This window comes from Mangifera indica, chromosome 13 (assembly GCF_011075055.1).
Source record: "Mangifera indica cultivar Alphonso chromosome 13, CATAS_Mindica_2.1, whole genome shotgun sequence".
Classification (NCBI taxonomy): Eukaryota; Viridiplantae; Streptophyta; class Magnoliopsida; order Sapindales; family Anacardiaceae; genus Mangifera; species Mangifera indica.
In genome coordinates, this window is record NC_058149.1 from 4,947,416 (window position 1) to 4,974,617 (window position 27,202).

Here is a 27,202-nt window from a genome sequence, read left to right on the forward strand (position 1 = left end):
ATTGGCAACAACCTTTTAACACTCAAAATTCCTAACTCTAAAACCCCAATTGTAGGATTCCATAACTCTTTCATTATAGCTTTCAAATTACTTGTGTATGAAAGTGCTTCATCAAACACATGATACCCACTGTCTAATGAAACTCTCAAACAAATCTTGCTAGCAAATTTCACATCTTTGGGATCTTTAGAATTTGTTGTATTAACTCTCTCAAGATTATGCCATTCAACTACCACCTCTATTAGCAAAATCTTCTCCACCTTGGTAAAAGGCATCACTAAACTCCCCAAATAATATTCTATTTTATCTTCAAACTTATCCTCCACTGTTAGGACTAAAGGATCACCAAATGGCTCTGCAATTACAAAAATCAAGTGCTTATCTGCTTGAGTCCCTTACCAAATAGCAAACATCAGCTCCCCTCTAGCCATCAAACCATTCACACCTTCTAATTTATACCAATGAGGAGCCAATGAATTGTTTGGAGGAACATGTTTAGGAATATCAAGAATGTCAATTGAAATCTTTCCAAAAATTTAGTCACTCGACGTCATTTTATCCTTCACCAGGATCTGATGTATACACGGCTCCATTGTCATTTTTGGGTTCCAAGCCATCCTCAAGTCTCCATGCAACTTTTGAAGCCAAGAAGAATGAAGTTCTAGCAAATCCCAAGCCAAATGAAGCATTGCACCTTCAATTTTGGCCCAACTTCACTTTTGGGCATAGCCTTATTAGTTGGACTCAAAAATAAGCCTCACATGGTGCCTTTCCAAGCCCAATCCGCCCAAGACTCTTTTGAAGCCCATTTTAACTCAAACTTTTGTATTTAGTTGGCTTAGAACTAGATAGAAACTTAGTTACAAAACTAGGAGACATGGTTCATAGATTTAGGGAAAAGGCAACTCACTTTTTGTCTTTAGCAACTAAGAGGTATGGTTTAACTTAATTCAAGGGATTTTGTATTAAAAAATGAATAGATTTTGTATTGAAAAGTCTATTTTTGTTGCCACTTCTTCCCTATATAAAGGGTGGCTTTGCTTTTGTAAGAGTTTAGACAATTTGATATAATAAAAGTTTGAAGCAAAGTTTTGTTGGGTTTCTCCATTTTCCTTTATCCAATTTATTCTTGGTGGAAGAATTGGTGGTGGAAGACCCCAAGGTTGGTGGAATTTTCCTTTATGCCTTGGTTATTTTTTCTTGTTACCCTTGAAATCCAAAGTGTGAAGACTTGAATATGTGTTGTATGCCTCGGGTACTGTTCACAGTGTGTGATTTTGCAATTTCCAATTTTTGCCAACAAACTTTGAAGCTAGTTTTGAATGTCTTGTTGATTGAGTTATGGTTGAAATTATATACTGTTAGAAAGCTCTTTAAATGCTTTTTCCAATGATATATAATTTGCATGATTTGGAGGTAATTTGATTAGTTAAAAATTGAAAGAAAGTTGCTGCTGTGTCAAATGAGTAGTAATTTCCAGAATTGAGTGTGTGTAGTTGCATTGTCTTGATGAAAATGCACCAGGATCTCTATAAAGTGACCTTAGAGATGATTTTTGGCAAAAGCAAATACTTGGTTCCATACAGGATTTTGTTTTTTGTCAAAGTGAAGAGTTGTGCCTTTGTAGTCTTCAAAAAAAGAGTCAGAGGTTGAATTTGGAGGTCCCTTCCACTTAATGTTTTCCTGCAAATCTTTGCCTTTTACAAGTTTGGAATACAAAAACTACATTTCTTCAATAAGATCAAAAGAAGATTTGAGCCTTTCCCTTTTCCAATATTTGGCGATGCCTCTTTCAATGAATAGTCTTCTTTCTCTCTGGATGCCATTGTTGAGTTTCCTAAAGAGTTCTTTGCAACTTCAATCAGGGAATGTGTATTACAATATGACTAACTCTTGTAATATTATAAACGTTCTTCATAATTAAATACCAAAAACTATAATATAATTCAAAATTTAATTAGAGTGGAATAAATTATACCAATTTGCTAGTTTTTCAAAATTTTCTAACCAACCAAACACATAATTTAGAATGAGGAACTCTAAATCCTACTACTTTTTCCATAGTCTTACAAATTTGACCACAATAGCAGTTCAAAAAAATAGTATAAACTTGTTTATTGAATTTCATCAACAAATAAAAAAAAAAATTGGAGGCTGAAACACAAAAATACAACACAAATAAAAATTAAAAAAAAAAACAAAAATTTATACCTCAAATTAAGAGACTTTGCAGGAGAAGGAGAGTAAGCGAAATCAAACCTTATTATTATTATTATCATAATTATTATTCTTGTAGTTTGATTATTTATTGACTTAATTTTACAAGTGTGAATATAATTAAAGATGAAAGAATCAAATATAAAAGCAATTATGAGAAATAAATATAATTACTGAAGAAGAACTAAAAAAGGAATGAGGGAAATCAGGAAATTTTTTTATTTTTATTTTATTCTATTATATCATTTGATAATCTGAAGATTTAGGAATGTTGCCTAATAAAATAAGTATTGATTATATTTTTAATTTTGCTAAATCAATATTATTAACATATTTTAATTTTCTTAATTATTCTATTTATCTCTTATTATTTATCAATAATTTTCTAGTATATTTTAAAATTTTAAAGTGAAAAATAAAATAAAATAAAAACAAAATTGCCGGGAAATTAAGTTTTTGTAATATATTAGCAGACTATTATTTCACCTGATGAAACACTTAACGCAAAAACCAAAAATTAAAAAAAAAAAAAAAAAAGAAAGACATGTATTCAGGCGAATTCGACGGAGCAGCCGCCGCCTTCGGCGGAGGATTCATGCCGTCTCAGGCCACCGCTGTCCCCGATCACTCCTCTCTTTCCAAAGTAACTATCTTTCTATCTTCACTTTTTTTTTTTAAGTTAGATTTTCGTATGCTTTAAGTTTTAGTATCTGTTTAATTTCATAGAAACTTGTTAGTTTGATGATTAATTTGCTGCATTAGTATTAATAGCGTACTAGTGCAAAGGATATTAAAAGAATTTAACAAAGCTTAATTTTTGCAGTGAAAGATTCTGTCATTCTTGTTGCAAAGAGGAAATAAAAGAAGGTTTTTTTTTTCTATTTTTTGGATTATTAAAGCATTTAATTGTATGAATGCAATGTGGGCACTATAAGTTTAGGGTTTATAGTTAAAAATAATAATAGTAATAATAATGACTATAATAATAGTAATAATAATAATTTTCTTGGCATTAAAATGATGGAAGAGTACTCTATTTGGTTGCCAAGAAATGGAGGGATGGACCCAGTGTTTTTTTTTTGGGTATATATTAGGGTCTGTTAAAACATAAGTACTAATGTCATGATTACTAAATGTAACTAGAGAGAAATTTCGGATTAGACTGAAGCTTTGGTAATGTAGATTTCTTTTTTCTTTAGATTGTTTTTCAATAGCTAACAATGTTTCTTTAAATTTTTTTTCTTTTTTTTTTATGTGATATGTGCACATTTTTTAATACATTCATGTTTTGCAGAATAGAAATCTCCAGACCTTGCTTCCTTTGAAGGTGAAGCAGCAAATGAAATATCAAGTAGCGCTGAATTTACTGCTACAATTGATGGGGTTGCTGTAATCACTGTAAGTTTTCTTGAAACTTGATTTTTCAGGAGTTGTTTTTCCTATTTTTCATTGGTGGATTTTTGAGTTTAGATTTGGTTAGGTTAAAATTGTTGGGAAGGTATGTGATATACAAGATAAGGAACCCCAGTTTACCTTATTGATGATGGCACAGGGCAGATTGAATGCAGTAGATGGTCAGTTTTGGCAGATCAATTTTCTTCCTATTGAAGTTTAATTGGCCAGCCTTTTTTTGTTTAACATCTTGATTCTGTGCCACTGTTGTATTTTTTTTGTTTCTATAGGGCTCATGAACGCTTGGAGTTCAATGAAGTAAACCAAATATCATATGTCTCTATTTTTTGTAGTTGCAATATGACTTCTCCTTTATTAAAACTTAATTATGTTGTAATTTGGATCATCTTTATACTGTTTAATTATTTCATTTGATTGCCTTTTCTCTTTTCTCATTATGGTGCTCCTGTTGCCAAACTATTAGCTTGCTTATTGGGAATATGAGATGTTTCCCTTTACAATCTCTGTTCTTGTTTATTTATTTATTTATTTTTCTTGGGACGGAGAGGGGGACTTCAGAAGTTAAATTTTTTGGGGTTGAAAACTGAAATGGCTGCTCCGTGCTTTCCCCTATCAATTGGATATACAATTTTGAACTGTTATAAGAATTGAAATAACTACTAATTATGCCTCAATAAGTGTTTTAAGGTGCTTTATTTTTAATTTATTTTGTTTGTAATATATTCTTAGGCAAGGAATGTATGTTCGTGTTAATGGACACTTGAGATCCTTTCAGATAGAAAGACCTTAAATGCCTATTCCGTGAGGTAATGATTTAACTTTTGTCGTTGTTACTTTTGTTAAGTAATATTCAATCAACCTTCTTGTGAACAATTCTCTCTCCGTGCCTTACTGTACTTATAACAACTGCTATTACTATTATCATTATTTTGATTGTAAGAGAGGATTGATAGTAGTTAGATGGCTTACCTCTCCTCCCACCCCTATACTTTTTTGGTACACCTAGTTTTTGATTCTCCGTAAGGGCTATTTCTCAATGCTTCTTTTTATAAGAAAAATTACATATTTGCTCATTTCTTCCATTATTGGAGCAAGAGGATGGTTCTGTCATATGCATGTGTATCTCTAAAGAGCCTTATGATGAGCTTGATCCCAAACCTAGGTATGCCTTGATACAAACTATAGGAAAACCACGTCCCAAAAATTAGCTATTAAGATTAGAGAGTTCAAAGCCATATAAACCCCACATCAAAAACTCAATTTTTTGTCATGGCATCTAAGTCTCAAATCTTGTACCTAAGATTGTAGCATATCACGCTACACAGTCCTAATGCCTACACAAATTGGCTATGTGCTAGCTCCCTATTAGCCAAGCGAATATTGCAATGCTAGCTTCACCACCTGTGTCACACGATTACAATTAGAAAACATGATGCTAGCTTTAATACCATTTGATAAGATCCCAACCAAAATTCACCCAAAAATAGCAAACAAATGTAACAAATAAAGAAACAGAAAATATTTCATTGATAAATGGGATTTAACAATGGATAAACCGATAATTCAAGGAGTCAAGGCCTCTTAATTCCAACAATTCAAAGCATCAAAATTCTCTAAAATCAGCTTAAAAGGTTGCTCGTAGCCTAAGCTACCCAAACCCTAATTTTCTTTTTTTTCGTCTTCTTTTACAACCCCAATATTTATATACTGAACCCTAACCTTTAGAATAAGGGAATATGTCCCAAAATTACTTTGTACTTGAGGTGGGAAAATTGGATTTTCTTTTTCAAAAATGAAGAATACAAAATTTCAATATTTGAGAAAATATTTTTTCCCTTTTCATTCTTTTATCATTATGCTTTTTCTTCCACTTTCCGGCCATTGTCTTTTTCTTTTTTTTTTTTCCTTTTTCGGCAATCTTCCAAACTTTTCTAACTTCTTAGTGTCAATTTTAGCTCCCCCAACACCATACCTTGTCAACTCATCTTCACATGGTGATGGTTCACCTTCCTTACAAGCCTCCACAACGACTCTTTGACTTCTCCATTGTTTTCCAAAACCGATTTGTCTCCCCACATTGATTTCTACACCTTTTTGTCTCCCTCAACTTCCATCCAAGCTTATTCAACTTCCCTTTGGTTGATTTGCTCCACACAAGCTTCCATCGCGACAATTGGCCTTCTCCCTTGCCAATTCACTTTCCACAAACTCCTCCCTCATTGTTTTGTCTTCTGACCAACCACTCAAATGTTCATTTGACTTCCTCACCATTGCCAATCACCTCCCTCATCAAAATCACATTGAAAATTCTAGATCTTACTGCATTAGATTTCATTTTGTTAGGATTCCAACCATTATCACCCAAAAACAGTGAACAAACACAACAAGTAAAGAAACAAAATATTTTGTTAATAAAATGGATTTACAATGGATAAACTGGCAATTCGAAGAGTCGAGGCCTCATAATCCCAATTATTCAAGGCATCAAAAACTTAACACCAAGTGATACAAACCTTAGGAGGACAACACATCAAATGCTAGTTGTTGAGTATGAAGAGCTCAAAACCGTATAAACCTTACATTAGAACAAAAAATTACTCCTAAACTTGATGGAACCTTTCTCATAGGTCTCCCTTTACTATATTGATTTTTATTTTTAGGTTTGCTCTATATGGCTCTTCGATTGAGTAGTCTACAAGTGGTTGAGTTAGTTAGGTATTGGAATCTAAGTCGCACAAAAATGGAATTGCAGAAATGCGGATATGCATAATCAGAATGTTGAAATGCATTTTCTCACAAATATAGGAAATAGAACTATAGAGAAATGTGTAAATATAAAAAATAAAGGGTTTATTTTATAAATATCGTTATTTTATAAAAAAAATGCATCATAAAAAATGGGTGTGTCATGCAACCAAAAATATAAATTCAACTTAATAAATATTTTGCACAAACCATCTCTAGTAATTATTGAGCACATCTTAATTTTATATGCCAAAAGAATGATTTCATCTTCAATTCAACCAATAAAGTTACACACAGTGGTGGTATCACAATACAACAAAGATAATATTTTCTAACTTGAGGAACTCATATAAATACCATATCAAAACATAAATTAAATAAAGATTCAAATAATCAAATTTTAAAATAAAAATGAAGAGGTAGATAAACTAATATTGCATATCAAAATGTAGACAAACCTACATACAAGCCAAACATTCTCTCCCCAAAATTATTGTTTCGAAGTTTCAAAACCATAGTTCATACAAATACAATATTTTAAAAAAAAAAGCAGATACATAATGCAATATTTATGGTATTTCCTTTACTTGATCATTCTCTTTTTCTACTATCTCATTGACATCTTCATTAAAAAATACAGGTCCAATTTTTGTTCATCTATTGAGAGGCTGGTTAACTTGATAACTCCCACATATTTCATACTTTTAAAGTCATTTCAACTTATCTCTTATATCTTATTCTTACTATCATAATATTTAGCAGTGACCTTTGATAAAAAGCAAAAATTGTTATGAACAAAAACTAATTTCTCCACACATTTTGAAATTAATTTATTCCTTTTAATTGAATGAAGGAATAAATACTCCAATTCATTTCACAATGAGAGGAGGAACTAGGTTGTCCAAACACTTTAAAAGTTAACTTTTGAAGTAATGGAGCATTTAAACCAAAGCACGTCCACTATTTTATAGATTTTATATCATATCTAACACCAATAGAGTTAGAATCTTCAAACAACCCACTTTTGAGGGAGAAGTTAGCGTACTCCTGCAATGCTTTAACACACTTGTTTTCAGAAAAATATCTTCAAAAGCATATTTCATCTCAATGTATATGTCTCTGTTCATATGAGAAGACATTCTACCTTCACCTTCTTGAAGTCATTTTGCACTATAAAACCTTCAAAAGGGACAGATATCAAAAAGAGAACAAATAAATAACCAATTTAACAGAATAATGTATAAATTAAGTATGAAAGAATTAGATAATTCAATTAGAAATTTATGTTGGGCTCAATGAATGAGTTAGACACTAAACTAGAGTATTAATCTTTGCCTAATGATCATAAAGAATATGGTAGACCACCAAATAAAAAGAAGAAATATCATTTGGCAACTTTCCTTCATGTTCATAAATAACCAATTTCATGTTTTCTATATTGGAATCCCATTACTCATAAACCAAATTAAGGCATGACTTATTTGTATCACATACTCGAATCATGTCATAAATCAATGTGTTACAGAATCTGTAAATCTGCATATTACCATATAGGAGTAGATTATATAGATCATAGGGCTTGATTATAGCAGTTTAATTATGGTAGAGTTTGAATATAGGATCATAATTATAGGAATCAAATATTTTACTTTCCTAGTCTAGAATTTATTTTGTATATATACATGTATCTCTGTAACAATTAGAATATGAATGAAACATCCTTCTCTTCAATTTTGTTTATGGTATTAGGGCTCGGTTTGTTCTAGTGTGCAAATCTGTAAATTTCTTCCTACCTTAGGGAGCGAATTCGTAGGTCACCTTTGTAGAGTGACTATTGCATCTCACCGCCCTCCTAGGAAGGAGCGCACCCCAATAACTGGCCGTTTCCCAAAATCTAGTCATTGGAAGACTATCATGTGACCTGTACGTTCCGCAAGTTTCTTTTGTGACGTCTTTCCTCGATGTCCATTCTCAACGTGCGAGGTCTCACCACTAACACTAGAACGTCAATGAATTGGAACCCCATAATCCCACCACTATTCGTCATCGCACTAGTTGTCATAGTTTTTGTGACTGGATTTTTCTTTGTGATTAAATTCTAGTCACCTTTTCTATTGTTCTCTTCCTCTATACAATATATTCGTGTATTGAGTTGCTGCAAAAATCATTCAGTCAAGAATTTTCTTTTTGTATCTTATATTTAGTTGTTTCGAGTACTATTATGGTTGATAATGAACCTATAACTATGGTTGATATGATTCCTCTAATGTAAAAAATCATGGAACAAAAGCTTAATGGTTCCAATTATTTGGAATGGAGTAAGATAAGTCGACTTTATCTACTAAGCCTTAAGAAAGATGATCACCTTACGCAAACCTTTCCTATGGATGGTACTAGACAGGCATTACTGAGAGATGATGCCCGATTATTCCTGCAGATATGGACTTCTATTGAAAATGAAGTATTTAGTTTAATTAATCACTGTGAATTGGTTAGAGAACTAATGAAATATTTAAATTTCTTGTATTTTGGAAGAGGCAACCTTTCTTGTATATATGAGGTGTGCAAAGTTTTCTATCGTGCAGAAAAACAGGATAAGACCATCACATCTTATTTTATGAATTTCAAAAGAACTTATGAAGAATTTAATATGTTGTTATCTTTTAGTCCTGATGTAAAAGTTTAACAAGCTCAATGGGAGCAGATGACCATCATGAGTTTCCTAGCTAATCTTCCTTTTGAGTTTGAAACTTTTAAATCTCAAATACTCGTTAGTTTTGAGATTTCATCTTTGCATGACACATTTACTAGGATACTTCGCAAAGAAAGCACCCCATTATTTCAAAATAATAGTGCTCTTGTTAGTCGGAGTAGTGCACATGAAACTAGACGTTCGTATAACAAGAGTACTAATAAAGGAGGGGGGAACTAGCAATTGTGACAAAGATATTGATAATCGAAATCAAGATTCAGGAGGGATTATGTGTTATTACTGCCACGGGCCCAGACATACAAAGCGCACTTGTAGAAAATTATAGAATTGAGCTTCAAAATCCTAGTTAGCACATATTGTAGCCATTAAAATTGTTGCCAATTTATCATTTGTAGAGACTTATGATTTCTGCAGGTGAATATGTCAAGTTCTCTCAGTATCAGGAATCATTATAGTCTTCATCGACTCTTATCACTGCCATTACTAAGTTAGGTAAACCAAATACATGTTTTATTTCCTCATTATCCAAATAGGTCATTGATTCTGGTGCTACAGATCATATGACAGGTAATTCTAGTCTCTTTTCTACTTTTTAGTTGCATGCATCCCCTTCTAATGTTACTTTAGCAAATGGATCAATATCATATGTTCTTGGTTCTAGCACTGTTAATCCAACTCCATTGATTTCCTTATCATCTGTTTTGAGTTTACTAAAGTTTTTAGTGCATATCCATCAAGGCAATGCAACAATTCACAAACTCAAATCTGGAAATTAATATTCATATGGCACAACAACACTTTATCTTCCAATTTAACCAATCAAATGACCTCCAAAACATACAAAGGATAGATCATTGGAGAGGGTATTCAAAGAGCTTTCTAATGGTATATTATAGCAATCACAACTCAATCAACAAGGCATTCAAAACTTGTTTCAAAGTTTGATGGCAAAATCTGAAAATGGCAAAATTACATACTGTGAACAGTATCCGGGCATACAACACACATTCACACTTTGGATTTCAAGGGTAACAAGAAAGTTAACCAAGGTATAAAAGAAATTTCCACCAACCTTGGGGTCTTCCACCACCAATTCTTCCTCCAAGATGAATTGGATAAAGGAAAAAACAACTAAAGAAAAGCTACAAAGCTTTTACTTGAATATTTCATTTTCAAAGAAGTCTAACCTTTACAAGTGAAAATCCACTTTCATATACAAGAGCAAGTGGTGGCAAAAATTGGGCATTAATTTGACATGGAAGCTTTTCCCTTCATTTAAGCTTAACCATTCATTCAATACTAAGCCCATACCATATTAATTGAAGAAAACAACAAAAGGGAACAACGTTTTCCTAAAAGGTGGAACTATGTCCACCAACTAAAGTTACTTGCTTCCCATTTAGTTGCAATCCAACTAAATGGGCTTCATGGCATCTTGGGCTCCATTTAAGTGATGGAGGCCTGCCTCATCTACTTGGGCTTCAAGTGGGCTTGTAGTGGGCTTCTTGGACTTATTTAAGTTTTCATTTCATTAAGGCCTTGGATGCAAGTAATGAGATTACACCCAAAAGTAAAGTTGGGCCAATGTGGAAAAAGCAATGAATCTTTGGGCTTGCATGGAGCTAATTCTTCATTCTCAATGGTGGCTTGAGCCAAATGGAGATTTGATAAAGACTTTGGAAGCTAGGGTTGGAGAGGTAGCCGAAAATACATCAGTTTTCTTTTAGTTTAATTTTGTGAGTAAACTCACTCGTGCCCTTAATTGTTGTGTCTCAATTTTTCTTTGATTATTGTTTATTTCAGAATCTTATGACGAGACAGATTATTGGTAGAAGACATGAATTTGGGGGTCTTTACGTCCTTAACATGCAAGTGCCAAGATCCATTGTTTGTTCCAGTGCCTTAACTCCATTCGAAGCTCATTGTTGGTTAGAACATCCTTCTCTACCTTTGTTGGAGACATTATGTGCTCAATTTTGTTCTGTATCTTCATTAAAGTGTGAATCATGTCAGTTTGTCAAACATTATCGTCTGTCTTCAAGTTTTAGAGTCAATAAACAGGCTAGCTTTCCTTTTGAGTTAGTTCATTCAGATGTTTGGGGTCCTTGTCCTATTGTGTCTAAAACCAGATTTAAATATTTTATTACTTTTATTGATGATTATTCTTGTATGACTTGACTTTATTTAATAAAAAATCGTTCTGAAGTGTTTTTCCATTTTTATGTCTTTTGTGCTGAAATAAAAACACAATTCAATGTTTCCATACATAATTTATGTAGCGATAATACCAAAGAATATTTTTCCGAATCTTTTCAGTCGTACATGATCCAAATGGCATTCTTCATCAATCCTCTTGTGCTATCACACCATCTCAAAGTGGAGTAGCCGAAAGGAAAAATAGACAACTTCTTGAAACAGCTCGAGCACTCTTGTTTTAAATGCAAGTTCTCAAATAATTTTGGGTTGATGTTGTTTCCACATCTTGTTTTTTGATTAACCACATGTCTTTATCGGTTCTTCAAGGTTAGACTCCTTATAATGTTTTCTTTTCAAATAAATCTTTATTTCCAATTAAACCTAAGATATTTGGTAGTATTTGTTTTGTTCATGATATTCGTCCCTATGTTACTAAATTAGACCCAAAGTCATTAAAATGTGTTTTTCTTGGTTACTCTCATCTTAAAAAAGGGTATAGGTGCTTTTGTCTCACTCTTAATAGATACCTTGTGTCAGCTAATGTTACCTTCTTGGAGAACACTATTTTCTTCTGTACTTCTCCTACCTATTTCATTCAAGGGGAAGACAATGATTTGTTAGTATATACTATTGCATCTTCTTGCCCTCTAGAGGTTTCTCCACCTACTGATCCCACACTACTAGTTCTCTAAAGGTTTCTCCACCTGATGGTCTACACCTACTAGGCCACTTATTACCTAGGTCTATTTCAGTTATCAACAACCTTTGAATACATGTTTTGGACTAATCTCTTAGTCGTCAGATCCAGTCCCTAGTGATATTAATCTTCCGATTGCTTTTCAAAAAGGTAAAAGATGGTGTACTTACCCTATTTGTTATTTTGTTTTATTACGATCACTTGCCCTCTGCTTCTATTCCCAAAGCTATTCATGAAGCCTTATCTCATCCTGGTTGTCATGATGTTATGATAGAAGAAATAAATGCCTTAGATGGTAATGATGCTTGGAACTTGGTAAATTTACCTACAAGAAAGACAACCATTGGATGCAAATGGGTGTTTGCAGTTAAGGTTAATCTAGATGGATTAGTGACTCAATTTAAAGCCTGTCTTGTTGCTAAAGGATATGTACAAACTTATGGAGTTGATTACTCTGACATCTGTCTGTTTATTCATTTCTGTGGAAGCTAGTTATAATTGGCCTTTATACTAGTTGGATATCAAGAATGTCTTTTTACATGATAACCTTTAAGAAGAAGTTTATATGGCGCAACCACCTAGGTTTAATTCTCAGGGGGAGTATGGGAAGGTTTATCACCCTTGCAAATCATTGTATGGTTTGAAACAAAGTCCTTATGTTTGGTTTGGAAAATTTAGCAAGGTAGTTCAAAAGTTTGGTATGATAAAAAGCAAATGTGATCATTTAGTTTTCTATAAACAATCTGAAGCTGGTAATATTTTTCTAGTTGTGTATGTTGATGACATTGCCATTACTGGGAGCGATATTGTGGGAATTTCCTATCTTAAATCATTTATTCACACTCAGTTTCAAACAAAATATTTAGGGGGTTGAAATACTTCTTAGGTATTAAAGTAACAAGAAGCAAGAAAGACATATTTCTATCTCAAGGAAATATATGTTTGACTTATTGATTGAGACAGGAAAATTGAGAGCTAAACCATGTAGCATCCCAATGATTCCTAATTTGCAACTTACAAAAGATGATGAATTGTTTGAAGACCCCGAGAAATATAAACTTATAGTGACTCGTCGTGATATTGCATATTCTGTCAATGTTGTGAGTCAATTCATGTCTTCTCCAATAGTCAATCATTGGGCAGCTTTAGAATAAATTTTATGCTATTTGAAGGGAGCCCCTGGACATGGCATATTGTATGGAAATCATGGACATACTCACATTGAATATTTCTCAGATGCAGACTAGACAGGTTCCAAGATAGATAAAAGATCCACTACAGGCTACTTTGTCTTTGTTGAAAGGAATTTGGTATCTTGGAAAAGTAAAAAGCAAAGTGTTGTGTCTTGATCTAGTGTAGAATCAGAATATAGAGCTATGACATAGTCTATATGTGAAATAATGTGGATATATCAACTGTTGACTAAAATGGGTTTCCAGGTTTCATTATCAGCACAATTGTGGTGTGATAAACAAGCTGCTCTTTATATTGACTTTAATCCTATGTTTCATGAATGGACTAAGGATATTGAAATTGACTATCATTTCGTTTGAGAGAAAATTCAACAAAATTTGTGAAGATTGGAGAACAACTAAGAGATATTTTCACTAAGGCTATAAATGGGGTTCGAATTGATTATATTTGTAACAAGCTGAACATAATTAATATCTATGCCTCAACGTAAGAGAAAGTGTTATAGAATTTGTTAATATCTATATTATCATGTAGGAGTAGATTATACATATCATAGGGCTTGATTATAAGAGTTTAATTACGGTAGAGTTTGATTATGAGATCATAATTATAGGAATCAAATATTCCGCTTTCCTAATCTAGGGTTCCTAATTTGTATATATACATGTATCTCTATAACAATTAGAATATCAATGAAATATCCTTCTCTTCAATTTTGTTCACGGTGCAATGTATGAAATAATGTTTTGCCTTAATCGTCTTCCCTATAATGTCCTCATTGTTTACTTCAAACCATTGATTCTAAAGCATGTGTAATTAGTTTAAATCTTTTAAACACGGTAATAACAGAAGTGAAGCAAATGTTGGTGGCGGAAAGTAATTTCAAATGACTAAATCGGTTATACATAGTCAATTGCATTGAATGGTTCATTTAAAATTCTTGATTTGCTTGGCATCACTGGGAACTTCAATGATCCAATGACATTCATCATATGTCTCCCAATTGCCTTTCATATTGTAAGTTGCACAAATGTTTTTCACAGCTAGATTAAGAGTATGGACTAAAAATGGAGTCCAATAAATATGTTGAAACATATCTTCAATGATTTCCCTAGCACTTTTACAGTTTTTAGCGTTATTAGTATTGACTTGAACGACTTTTTGATGTCCAATTTCATCAATTATTTCTTTCAACAAATTAGTAATGAAAAGTTTTTCTTTAATTTCACTTAAACAATTAATAGCTTTAATAAATTGGGTCAAATTTATAAATAACCATGAAATTAATCAAAGTTCTCCTTTATGGGTCTCTTAATCTATCACTAATAATGCTAACATCGTTTTCCATCCAAGCACTTTTAATAGGTTCCAACAACCTCGCTCTACAATTGTATTCTGTTGTTGAAATAATGTAGTTTTTAATTTATTATGACTAGCACAAAACCATTTAATGGATTATTGCAACAAATGAAAAAGAATTAACATAATATGAATTTCTATTAAAAATTAAAAGGTAGATCTCCAGTGTGAAATATTCTAGCAATTTCTATCTGTAATTAAGCTCTAATTTTTATGTCAAAAGCTTTATAAATGGGAAAATAATCAACTTTTCTCCTTTTCTAAATAAACATTCGACCTACTCCGTAAGGATAAAGACAATAGCTGACTTAGATCGGTAGTCTCGTTGAGCAATGACACTTGCTTAAGTTGTTAATTATAACTTTAATTTACAGCTTCGTCTTTTAATTTTGTCATTTAAGATCAATTTTCAATTCTCACTTTTGTACAAGCATCAATCATTTTTCCTCGTAATTTTTAATCAGTGAGCTCTCACTATCAGTTTTTTGCCTTTTTGGATTGCAAACCCATTTATAATTACCTCCCACTTTCCTAATTTTCACAATAGGCTTTGGTCTTTATCATTTTCTTTTTGGAAGCCACACTACTACTACGAGACCTAAAGTGTTCCCTACCATTTTTAGAATTCATTAATAACTCACCCAAATTTAGCCTAATAACAAAAATCACTAGTAATTCAAAAAGTTTTTACACAACTTTTTAACCCTGTACACAACTTTTGTACAAACACTTGAAAACCCCTGTTTATATTTATTACCACCAAGTGTTTTCATAATCGAATTAAGCCTTAAACACATCCAATCACTAAACAATTACCTAAATGAATCAATAGAACCTAGAGTTGCCCTTACAAGTTTTAATTCATTAATTTCTTTGATTTCTTCTACAATTACATAATTGAATTGTGCATGATATGTACAAAAAAAATTAATAATTGACAGTAATGGATTTGGGTGAATTGTTGGTGATTTTTTTATTAGATTGAATTTGAGTGAATCATTAATGGATTCAAAAAATGGTAGGAAAAAATATAGTTCTAGTTGTAGTAGTAGTAGTAGTAGTGTGGCTTCCACCAAAAAAAAAAAATGATGAAGACCAAAACCCATTGTTGAAATTTGTCACAAAAATTACGAAAATTTGGAAAGCAAGAGGTAATTATAAATGGGCTTCCAATCAAGAAAGGCATAAAACTTACACTAGAATGAGAGCTTGTACAAAAGTTAGAATTGAAAATTTATCTTAAATGAGAAAATTTAAAGATGAAGCTGCAAATGAAAGTTATAATTTACAACCTAAGCGAGTGTCGTAGCCCAATGGTACTGTCAATTGAAGTCAATCAATGTCTTTAAATAGGAGAAAAGTTGATTATTCTCCCATTAGTAAAGCTTTTGACATGCTAACTAGAATTCAAAATATTTCACACTAGAGGTCTACCTTTTAATTTTTATTAGAAATTCATATTATGTTAGTTCTTTTTCATTTGATGCAAATCATCCATTAAATAGTTATAATAAATTAAAAATTATATTACTTCAACAAGAAAATACAATTGTGGAGAGGTTATTGGAACCTATTAAAAGTACTTTGATGGGGAAAAAAAATGTCAGCATTGTTGGCAATAAATTGAGTGGCCCACCAAAGAGACCTTTGATTAATTTCATGCTTAACTCTAAATCTGGCCAAATTTATTAAACCTATTAATTATTTAAGTGAAATTAAAGGCATTGTTAGTAACAGATTAAGTGACCCACAAAAGAGACCTTTGATTAATTTCATGGTTAACTCTAAATCTGGCCAAATTTATTAAATCTATTAATTGTTTAAGTGAAATTAAAGATAAACATTTTATTACTAATATGTTAAAAGAGATAATTGATGAGATTGGACATTAAAAAGTGGTTCAAGTCAATACTGATAATATTAAAAACTATAAAGGTACTAGAGAAATCATTGAAGACATGTTTTCACATATTTAATCGACTTCATCTGTGGTTCATACTTTTAATCTAGCTTTGAAAAACATTTGTGCAACTAACAATGTGAAAGCCAATTGCGAGACATATGATGAATGTCATTGGATCATTGAAGTTTATGGTGATGTCATGCAAATCAAGAATATTAAAATAACCATTAAATGCGATTGGTTATGTATAACAAATTTAGTCATTTGAAATTACTTTGGTCACTGACACTTGCTTCGCTTTTATTGTTGTCATGTTAAAAAGATTTAAGCTAATTAGACATGTTTTATAATCAATAGTTTGAAGTAAACAATGAAAATAAGATGATTAAAGCAAACCAAGATTTGTTCAAGAGAAATGTTGGATAAGGGTTGCTGGGAGAAAATCAATTACATTATTTCCTTAACTGCACCGATTTATGAAATGATTTGTGTGATGCAAATAAGTCATGTCATGTCTTCATTTGGTTTATGAGATTCCAATATAGAAAAGGTAAAATTGATTAATAATGAACATGAAGGAAAGTTGTCAAATGATATTTCTTCTTTCTATTTGGTGGTCTATCGTATTTTTTATGATCGTTGGGCAAAGACTAATAATCCAAATCATTGTCTAGCTCATTCATTAAACCCAACATAATTTTTTTATTGAATTATCTATTTCTTCTAGGCTCATTTTATACATTATTATGTTAAATTCGCTGTTTATTTGTTATCTTTTTTATATCTATCCCTTTTGAAAATTTTTATGGTGAAAAATGACTTTTAAGAGGTGAAGGTAAAGTATCTCTTCATATGAACAGAAAAGTATCCATTGAGAAGAACAAATACTTTTGAAATTTTTTTTCTGAAGATGAGCATGTTAGAGCATTACACGAGTATGCTAACTTCTCCCTCAAAAGTGGGTTGTTGATTCCTGACTCTACTGTTGCTAGATATGATACAAAACCTTTAAAGTAGTAGGTGTGTTTTGGTTCAAATGCTCCACTATTTCAAAAGTTGGCTTTTAAAGTATTTGGAGAACCTAGTTCCTCTTTATTGTGAAATTAATTTGAGTATTTATTCCTTCATTAAATTAGAAAGAATAAATTAATTTTAAAACATACAGAAGACTTAGTTTGTTTTCATAACAATCTTTGTCTTTTTGTCAAGGTACACCACTAAATATTATGATAGGAGGGATAAGATGTGGGATATTGGTTGAGATGACTTTAGGAGCATGAAACATATGGGAATTCTCGTTAACCTCTCATTAGATGAACCAAACCTGGAGTCCATATTATTCAGTGAAGATGTAAATGAGATGGTGGAAAAGGAAAATGATCAAATAGAGGATATACAATAAATGTTGCATTATGTATCTATTTTTTGAATATAAAATCAAAACTTAATGATCCACACGTCTCGTTGCGTATTGATCAAAGAATCAAGTGAAAAATATACTTAAAGATTTGATTATTGGAATATCAATTATTTAAAGATGAGAGAAAGTTAAAGCAGTATACCTAAAGATCTTTAGTTTAACACAATTTGTTACTTTGATATATTTTGAAATCATTCAATGATATCTTCATTGTTAATTCTAGTAAAAACTTCCTTTTCATTATGAACCACCAACCAATTGTTCATCCGCTTCTTATTCATTCAATTATACAAACTATTTTTCATAAGATTCATTTTAGAGAACATTGTTTCAACAATTGTAGTAGCCACAAGCAAAACTGATGTTAACTTAATAAGCAAGAAAATTTATCGTAGGCAACATTCATTTTAAACTCAACCATTGTTTTAGCAAGTTTGGAATCTCATCATCATGAGTGAAATTGGCATTGGTGCTAACATTATTACAATAGTTTTTAAGTTGATCATCGAACAAGCAAATATCATTTTAAGGAAAATCGACATGATAATATTTTGCAATTCAAGTAATTTATTTTTGTTAAATGTAGCAAAAGAGTTACCTATTTCAAGAGATGTGATAAATTGAAGCAACCTTATATTTAATTCATCAAAACAATTATTGAGTTCTTGAGTGTTATCTAAAACTGTATACATCAACTTGACCTTAAATGATGCTTATTCGTAGTTAGTGCAATCCCCAATTTTGCTCTCCCAAAGTAATTTTCTATGTTTTTCAAGATTTTTATGTCATTATTTTTGCATAGATCAAAAGCTATTTTCAACAAAATGTCAAAACAAGTGTTTTCATTTCTAATTTTATGCAATGAACCTTTTGAAATTTGTACAAATTGCATGATATTAATAAGATCTTGATCTTTTCTTTGTAATGCTTGTGACAATTCATCTATGATTCCTAATACTTTTTTCATTAAAAACAACAAAAAAACAAATTTGATATTCTTCATGATTCGTAATATACTCCTTACTTGACTTTTATTTTACCAAATCTCTCCTTCAATTTCAATCATTCTAAGCACATCAACAGCAGATGAAAATAAATTTATGACATTATGAATTGTCCCTTTGTGTGAACCCTAATATGTATCTCTTGGTCATTTAATAATGCATTCTTAATTTAAACCTCATCACATTTAAAGATCACTATTAGAAATCAAAGATATTACAAATTCATATTGTTTATCATGTTGAAGATCTCTACACTTGCAAGATGTCACTGTGGCATTTGATAACATTGGTAGAGATTGGAAAAATTTACACAATGTCGAATTGTTACTTACAACTTTGACTAGAGCTAGTTGGAGTTGATGAGAGAAACAATGGACGATGAAAGTTGATTTTTTTTCTCTCAATATTGAACTCTTCAAGTTATCGAACTCACCCCTCATTGTTTGCTCTATCAAATCCTTGCCCTCGAAAACTTGTTAAACTCAATCCACGTTTTACAAAAAAAAAAAAATGTCTATTGCAGTTTATAAAGAGTGTACAAAAGTATTCTTTATAAAACGTTTAATAATACATGTTCTATCCACTTAACAAAAAACAGTAGTCATTTGTTATTTCGTTGCACATCACAACATTCATCAACTAATAAAGAGAACGGTGGTTTATCTCTCATAGTTTTTCCAATAACTTTTTGGTTGTCTAATGAGCACAAACTCTAGTTAGTTCCCTTTGAATTTTGGGGGCCATTATTTTATGGTTTTCAAGAGTATTTTCAAGCACAACTTTCTTTATGTTGTTTACCTTGATAGGATAAAAACTTGAATAGTTCAATAAAGTTACCTTAATTTTTAAATTCAACCACCTCGTTATAATCGTGAAATGCCATTCTTATTGTAAAAGAAATTTGTTGCAATCAATTGATGCATTCAAGCGATTTCAATAGTCTAATTTCGTTTTTTTCTCCACACAAGCAAGATTTACATCAATGTGTTATTTTTGGTTCATCAAATCAACACACTTAGCATGACATTGATTATGAGTACTAGAATGATCTCCAACATGTTTCACTTTTGTTTTATCTTTCTAATTATTAAATCTCTTACAAATGTATTACCATCTGTTTGGTTACCATAATTGGTTATTTTATATTTGAAAAAATAACAATGCAAAAAAAGATTGCATCTTTTGTCATAGTATGTTTCATCTAATTGGAACCTTCTTTGAACCACTTTGATATAAATTTAAGTTTTTTATCTCTAAAAAAGTAAAAGGAAAGTTATGATTTTTAGGTTGGCAAGGACTTTAAGAAATTATGTTCTTCAAACTTTCTCTTTTTGCTTGTTGGTATAATAATAGGACTTGGAAATAATTAATATAATAATAAAGGTTATGATAGGATTATGATAAGATTATGATAGGATTAGATAATAATGGAATTGAAATCAAAATAAAGATTATGATAATGTTATAAGATTAGGATAATATTATGATTTTGAGAGAAATAAGGAATTTAATAAATTTAAACAAAGATAAGATTTTAGAATATGAGTATAAAAAAGGGGAATATTCAGAGGAATAAGAAAGGACAGAAAAAATATAGTTTTTGGACAACTTAGGCTGTGGGTAGTGCTTAGGGCTGATTAAAAGGGAAAAAACACCTCTAATTGTCTTTGGGAGAAGTTGACATCTCTTGTTGTCAACACTATGTTCTTTCAATATTAATAAAATTTTAGTAGGTTCCTATCATATAACAAATCTCGTTAATTAGTATCATCCACCCTGGATCAACTTTAAGCTCATCTAAATTGAACACTTCAATTGAAAGTTGAACTTTATTTTGTTATTGTAGGGCTTTTTCTTTTAATAAGATTTGATTAACTTTAATATCAGTAGAGTCTCCATCAACAATCCCTGCTAGGCTTTTCTTTAATCTTTTGAAAAATTTGGATATCATAGTTATCAAATTGATGGCAAAGAAAGCATTTAAAAAAAATAAAATAGTTATTAATTAAGTGAAATATTCTTTCTGGCCTCCAAATTAAACAGATGGTTAATATCTTTATTTTTATTTTATAAAAATTGTTGAATAAAGACTACAATGATTTTCATTGTTTGTTATGTTTATATTATATAACACAACTCAAAACTAACAAATTCAACTTATTTATAATGAATACTAACGCTATGTTATCATTAGATAATGTTAAATTTATATTATACAATACTAAATAAAACAATTCAAATTTAACTTCTTTATAACGAATTTGATAATGTTACAGGTTTATGTTTATGTAACAAAACACAACATAAAACAATTCAAAACTAACAAAGTGTATTAACTCTAGTTAAAATAACACTATATTATCCTTCAACACTGTTACTATGATATATTTATGTAACATAAAACAACTCAGAACTGACAAATTCAACTTTTTTATAGTAAATACACTAACTTTGTTATAAAGTATTATAATCTCTTTTGGTAATTTTATTATGTTATATTGATATAATGCAACACAACGTAAAACAACTCACAATTAAAATTCAACTTCTTTATAGTAAATACACAACTCTAGTTAAAATAACATTATTTTACTCTTGGATGATGTTACTAGATATTATCTCATGATTAAATGCTTGACAAATCAATGACAGATTTGTTTTGAGAAACGGCTACATAGAACAGAAATTCACAACATAATTCATTATTTGTTATTTTTATGTTGCACAAGACCAACTAACACCCAACATATACAACTCCTTTACAGTTCCAAAAGCGCAAAACTTCAATTCTAAAGAAAGATTAATGGTTTACATTCACTCAACTTCCTCAAGCATTTATGGCTCCTATTAAGTTTATAGTTTCCCCACTGGATTAGAATAAACTATATGAGGAATTTGCTAAAGAGATTTCCAAGTCATTGATAGTGACTGTGATCTCACATAAGATCAACATTACAAGTTTGTGCTTAAGACAAAAACTAATTTTGTTAAATATGTAGTGGCACTTTCATCAACAATATTAAAGCTATCAGACATAATTTTTTGTAATAATGTACTGAATGTTTTACAGATATTGAAGAATGCATACAAGTAATTGATTGAAGAATGTTATGCAAAAATAATACCTCTGAAATGAAGTTTGAAAGACTGAATCCCTATCTTTGGTAACAAAACTGTTAAGTGTTGCTGAAATCAAGTTGAAAATCTGGAGTTCGAAAGCTCATACCTGAAAAACCATCCCTCTACCAATCTCAAACTATTGAATGCATAAAAAAAACCACAAATAAAAGAGGAGCTTGTAATCTTTTCTTGTTGGAAGAAAATCTCTTCATGAATCCCATCCCATTTTGCAAGATTATATTACTTGACCAAGATTATTGTACTTGAAAACAAATATTAAAGAAATAATTATACCTTGAAATTGTTGAAAACAAAGATTAAATAAATTTTGTACCTTGAAAGTTGAAAACACAGAGCAAAGAAAGAGGAGGGTTTGAATGAAATCGCTTAGTATTGCTGAAATTAGGTTGAAGATCTGGAGTTCGAATTCTCGTACCTAAAGTTACCTAATTTCAGCCCCATATTTAAAAAATCAATGAATTTAATCGCTAAACAAGTAGAAAACCCAACTCTCTCCCAATATCAAACTATTGGAAGAAATAAAAGAGGAGCTAGTAGTCTTTTCTTGTTGGAAGAAAATCTCATCAAGAATCCTCTCCCATTTTGCGAGATTATTGTACTTGAAAACAGATATTAAAGAAATTATCGTACCTTGAAATTGTTGAAAACCAAGATTAAATAAATTTTGTACCTTGAAAGTTGAAAACACAGAGTGAAGAAAGAGGAGGGTTTGAGCTTGTAATCTTTTCTTGATGGAATAAAAACTGGAATTGGACAAATGGTTATGAATTTTTATACAAATTTGATGTTTGAGTAATTAATTTATTCAATTCTATGTTAGGGTTAGAATTTTATTTAAGAGCAAGACAAGTATAATGCTTATTTCTAATTTTAGGCTCAGTTGAGGGTGGGCCTAGTAACATATTTGTCTAAGCTTGTTTCAAATTTTGAATGGGTTTAATAATATACTTTCAATTTTTTTTCCAATTTGATGGTAGGCCTACACTGATAAACGCCCAGCTCCACCCCTGGTTTGTATGGACTATGGTTTTGAAACTGGGAAACAATAATTTTGATGAGAGAATGTCGAGCTTGTATATTGGTTTATCAACATGTTGATATGCAATTTTAGTTTATCTACATGTTCCTTTTTCATTTTAGAACTTGAATATTTGAATCTTTATTTAATTTATGTTTTGATATGGTGTTTATATGAGTTCCTTGTGTTAGAAATTATTGTTTTTGTTGCATTATGATACCACCATTGTGTGTAATTTTATTGGTTGAATTGAAAATGAAATCATTCTTTTGGTATATGTAATTAGTATGTGTTGAATAATTAATGGTGATGATTTGTGCAGAATATTTGTTAAGTTGAATTTCATATTTTTGCTTATATGGCACATCCATTTTTATGCTGCTTTTTTAAATTAAAATTTTGATATTTAAAAAAAAAAATCCTATATTTTTAATATTTACAAGATTCTCCGCATTTCCATTTTTCCATTTCCTATATTTTTTTGTAAAATGTGTTTGCATTTCTGCATTTCCATTTTCGTACCACTTAAATTCTTCTTGTTAGTATATTTATGGCCATCCAAGGCAGTTTTATTTGAGCTAATCCCCTGGTCACCGGCTATGATCGTTTCTGAATGTGCATTACTACTTAGAATCTTTTCATATAGATGTCTTTTCTTAAAAAGTAGCTGTTTGTGTCGTGGAAAATGAAAATTGCCGTTGATGGTGTGGTTTAACCTGAAATTGGTGTGGTTTACAGGCCTGTGATTGACTTCAATGAGATTACAAGCCACTTCTTCAAGCGTATATATGTTCATATCTATAACACAAATCTACGGGTATTGATCTAAGTGGTTCTCTGATATTGTATATGACTGTGACTTGTATTGAGGTGAATTCATTTATTCATACAGAATTCAGACTGGGCTGACCTTTAATGGCAAATTCTACTGTTATTAATACTGCTCTAAGGGGATATCAAGCTGTTCCCTCTAATTAAGTAAAGGATTTCAAAATTGAAAAATGATTTTGCTAAGTTTGATTAGTCCATTGTGTAGTCCACATAAGCTTTATCATTTTCTCAGTTCTCTGGCCAGTATAGCTTCGATGCAGGCAAGAGCATTGATCGGATTGTCTTGAATTTTTTGTGGAGACTTGATTGCCTGTAAGTTATGTTCGAATTTATTTTTAAGAAATGATTTGCCATTCATCATGTTTTCTTTGCTTGATAAATTTTGAGCAAGCCAATAGTATCAGTTACTGTTTATCAAATGAGCAGCTATGCTAAAATGTTCAGAGTTTTCATTTGATTATTGATTTATTAAAATATGGATCTAGAAATATCAGTACAAATTTCTAATTTGTAAATTGCTGAGTTTTTTTTGGAACTTGTGTAATATGTTATTGTCTATGCATTCTCCCAAGGTATCAAATGCATGTGGAAACTCTCTTCTGTTTGCTCTATTACAATTTAAAAATGAACTTGAACTCAAAGCCAAATTCATTTTCCAAGGCACATTATTATGTTGCAATTTATAATCAAAACTGAGAAAAGATTGGACTTTCTATATCGAACATGGGTTCTTGCATTTATCATTATATGATTTGTCTAATGTCATATAATCATTCAATAAAAAATGTGCTCCGGAGATAGAAACGTCAAGTATACCTGAAATTTGGAGTCTGTGTTCCAAGTTTATAGTGCTTGATAACTTATTATTTCATTGAGTCTGCCAATTCTGTGACATTGATGCATTCTTTATTTCTTTCCAGCAAGATTACCAATGGTGTAGACCGCAACGATATTGTGAAACAACTTTATCTCCCAATGTATAAGCTCATGTGTGTCTCTGTCGCCTTCATCTTTCTCTGAGTTGCACATGCTCCATGAAACATCAGAAATAAAGATCTGTTCTTTTTTGAACTCTGACAGGGAAGTTTTAGAATATCTTAACGAAAATAGTTTAGTTTACACAGTGGATGAGGTTCACTGCAAGTCAGCTGTTAATGCGTGATGCCTACATGTGCAAATAATGCTTCAATTAAGCCATGCTGCAATGCATACATTCTTGCTCACTAAGTTTTTTTTTTTTCTATTCTTTCTTTTTCTCTTTTTTTTTTTTTTTTTTTTTTTGGTTGTTTAATTTTTGGGTTGTGAGATGTGCTTGGAAATTAGCTGAAAATGGAGCGTGTGCCTATACATGAATTAGAAATCTGAGGTTCCAAAACCTGGATATAGGGCACAAGTATGCAGGACTGGTGAATAGTTATTACAGTATTGTAAAATCAATACGTATTTTAAGGTGTATCAAAATTATACGATATAATAAATATATCATATGATAAGATATATATTATCGATGCGTTTTATTGTAGAAGTGATTATGTAGTTGGAGTGTATTTAAAAATATTTAGAATATTAATAAGGTTATTTATAATAAATTTTAAGATGATGATGTAATAATTAAAATATTATTTTATTATTTTTTTAAACAAGATGTAATTTATGATATAATATGTGATATACAATATAAAAAATTAGATTTTTAATACATAATCAAATATGTGATTTAATTGCTATGGTTGATGTTTAATTAGTATTTTGTATAATAAAATATTATAAATTTTAAATAAACAAGATACATTTAAAAAAAATAAAAGTATGGTTTAATATTCATAAACATCATTTTAATAAAAAGAATTACAATTAGATATGATATATAATAGAGAAATTTTAGTAAATATATGATACAGACTTAAAGTTAGGTATGTTTGTATGTGATAGAATTCAAGTTTGGTTTTTTTAATAAGAAAAATAAAAATTTTGATCCTTTTAATGAAAAGAAAAAACAAAATTTGATATTTTTATAAAAAGATGAGAGCTAGATAACTCAAAATTTTGTTGTCAATTAAAAAATTAAAACTTTAGAGTGGAAAATTAATTATAACGTTAGGAGGACATTTGATTTGAAATATTATTTTAAAGATAAATTACCTCGAATATCACTAAGTATAAATTATTTTTATGATTGATAAAATTTTATAAAAATGGATAGATATAAATAAATATTATATTTAGTTAAAGGTAATAAAAGAATACTAATATATTATTTTATTTAAATTCCCTTAGGTTTAATTATTTTAAAATATTTTTATGTTATTTATTGTGTTAATTGAAAATTAGATTATTTTTATTCAAAAAAATTAATAAATAAAGATATAATAGGTGATAACCGAATTATCTCCTATATTATATATCATATCACTATTGATAATATTAAATTATCATAATTTTTTATTACTTATCAATCAAACAAAATAATATAAGTAATAAAAAGATAAATTACCAGAGTTATTTTTCTACCCCTTAAATCATATGCCCTTAGATATCTTACCTCCAATGTTAGTAGTCTAATATGGCATTCCAACATTCACTTTTAAGTTGTTAATGCGGATTTGGTATCACAGAAAATAAAATGTAGGCCAAAGGATAATTTTTCACCCAAGTTTTAGTTCAATCTTAAAAACACACTCAGCCATGAGCTAATTATTGTTAAAATTTTCAGTTAAATATAGAAGTAAAATTGTCATTGTATCCTTAAACCATAAAATCTTAAAAATGTATATTATTTCCCTTCTTTAATTTAGAAAATTAACAATTTCCCCCTTGATTGCTTTGAAAATTCCCTTTCACCCCTTTCTAGGTTTCATCTCTAGTGGCTAAAGGAATTCGATCATTGATCGGAAAGAAGCGACGATCATTTTTGACAAAAGACGACCCTTCGTCTTCTACATTTAGATGAAGAAACATCATCCAGATCGAGAAAAAGTGACAAAGGATGATGCTTCTTCATTCTTCATTGCATCATCCAGACATGACGATGAGGCATCATCATATTTTCACACGGCATTTCATTATCCTTCGTGGTGGTGGGTGGTCATCCTTCGTGGCTAGATGTGGAAAAATGGGCGGAAAACATTAGTTATCAATCAAAATGGTGATAATCAAAGAAGGGAAACAAATCCTATAGGTGAAATCTAAACTTTTCAAGCTCTGATAATAAAGATGAAGTATTGGTTTTTAAAACCTGTGAGATAAATTATATAATTTTTTATGGTTTTATCGTTTAGAGATAAAATAACGATTTTATCTCTCTCTTTAACTGAAAACTTTGATGGCAATTAACTCATGAGTAAGTGTTTG

At 30.5% G+C, this 27,202-nt stretch overlaps 1 long non-coding RNA gene across 5 annotated transcripts; it reads left to right on the forward strand.

The window, feature by feature from the left end:
• The first annotated feature begins 2,686 nt into the window (after positions 1 to 2,686).
• LOC123194045 lies at positions 2,687 to 25,078 on the forward strand. Of its 5 annotated transcripts, XR_006497208.1 has the most exons (7): positions 2,687 to 2,860; positions 3,512 to 3,615; positions 4,360 to 4,436; positions 9,503 to 9,580; positions 10,892 to 11,016; positions 23,759 to 24,163; positions 24,772 to 25,078. It is a non-coding gene; the product is annotated as an uncharacterized LOC123194045 (long non-coding RNA). The 5 variants fall into 5 exon arrangements; XR_006497209.1 differs by lacking the exons at positions 9,503 to 9,580; positions 10,892 to 11,016 and adding an exon at positions 3,041 to 3,084; XR_006497207.1 differs by lacking the exon at positions 9,503 to 9,580.
• The last annotated feature ends 2,124 nt before the right edge of the window (positions 25,079 to 27,202 follow it).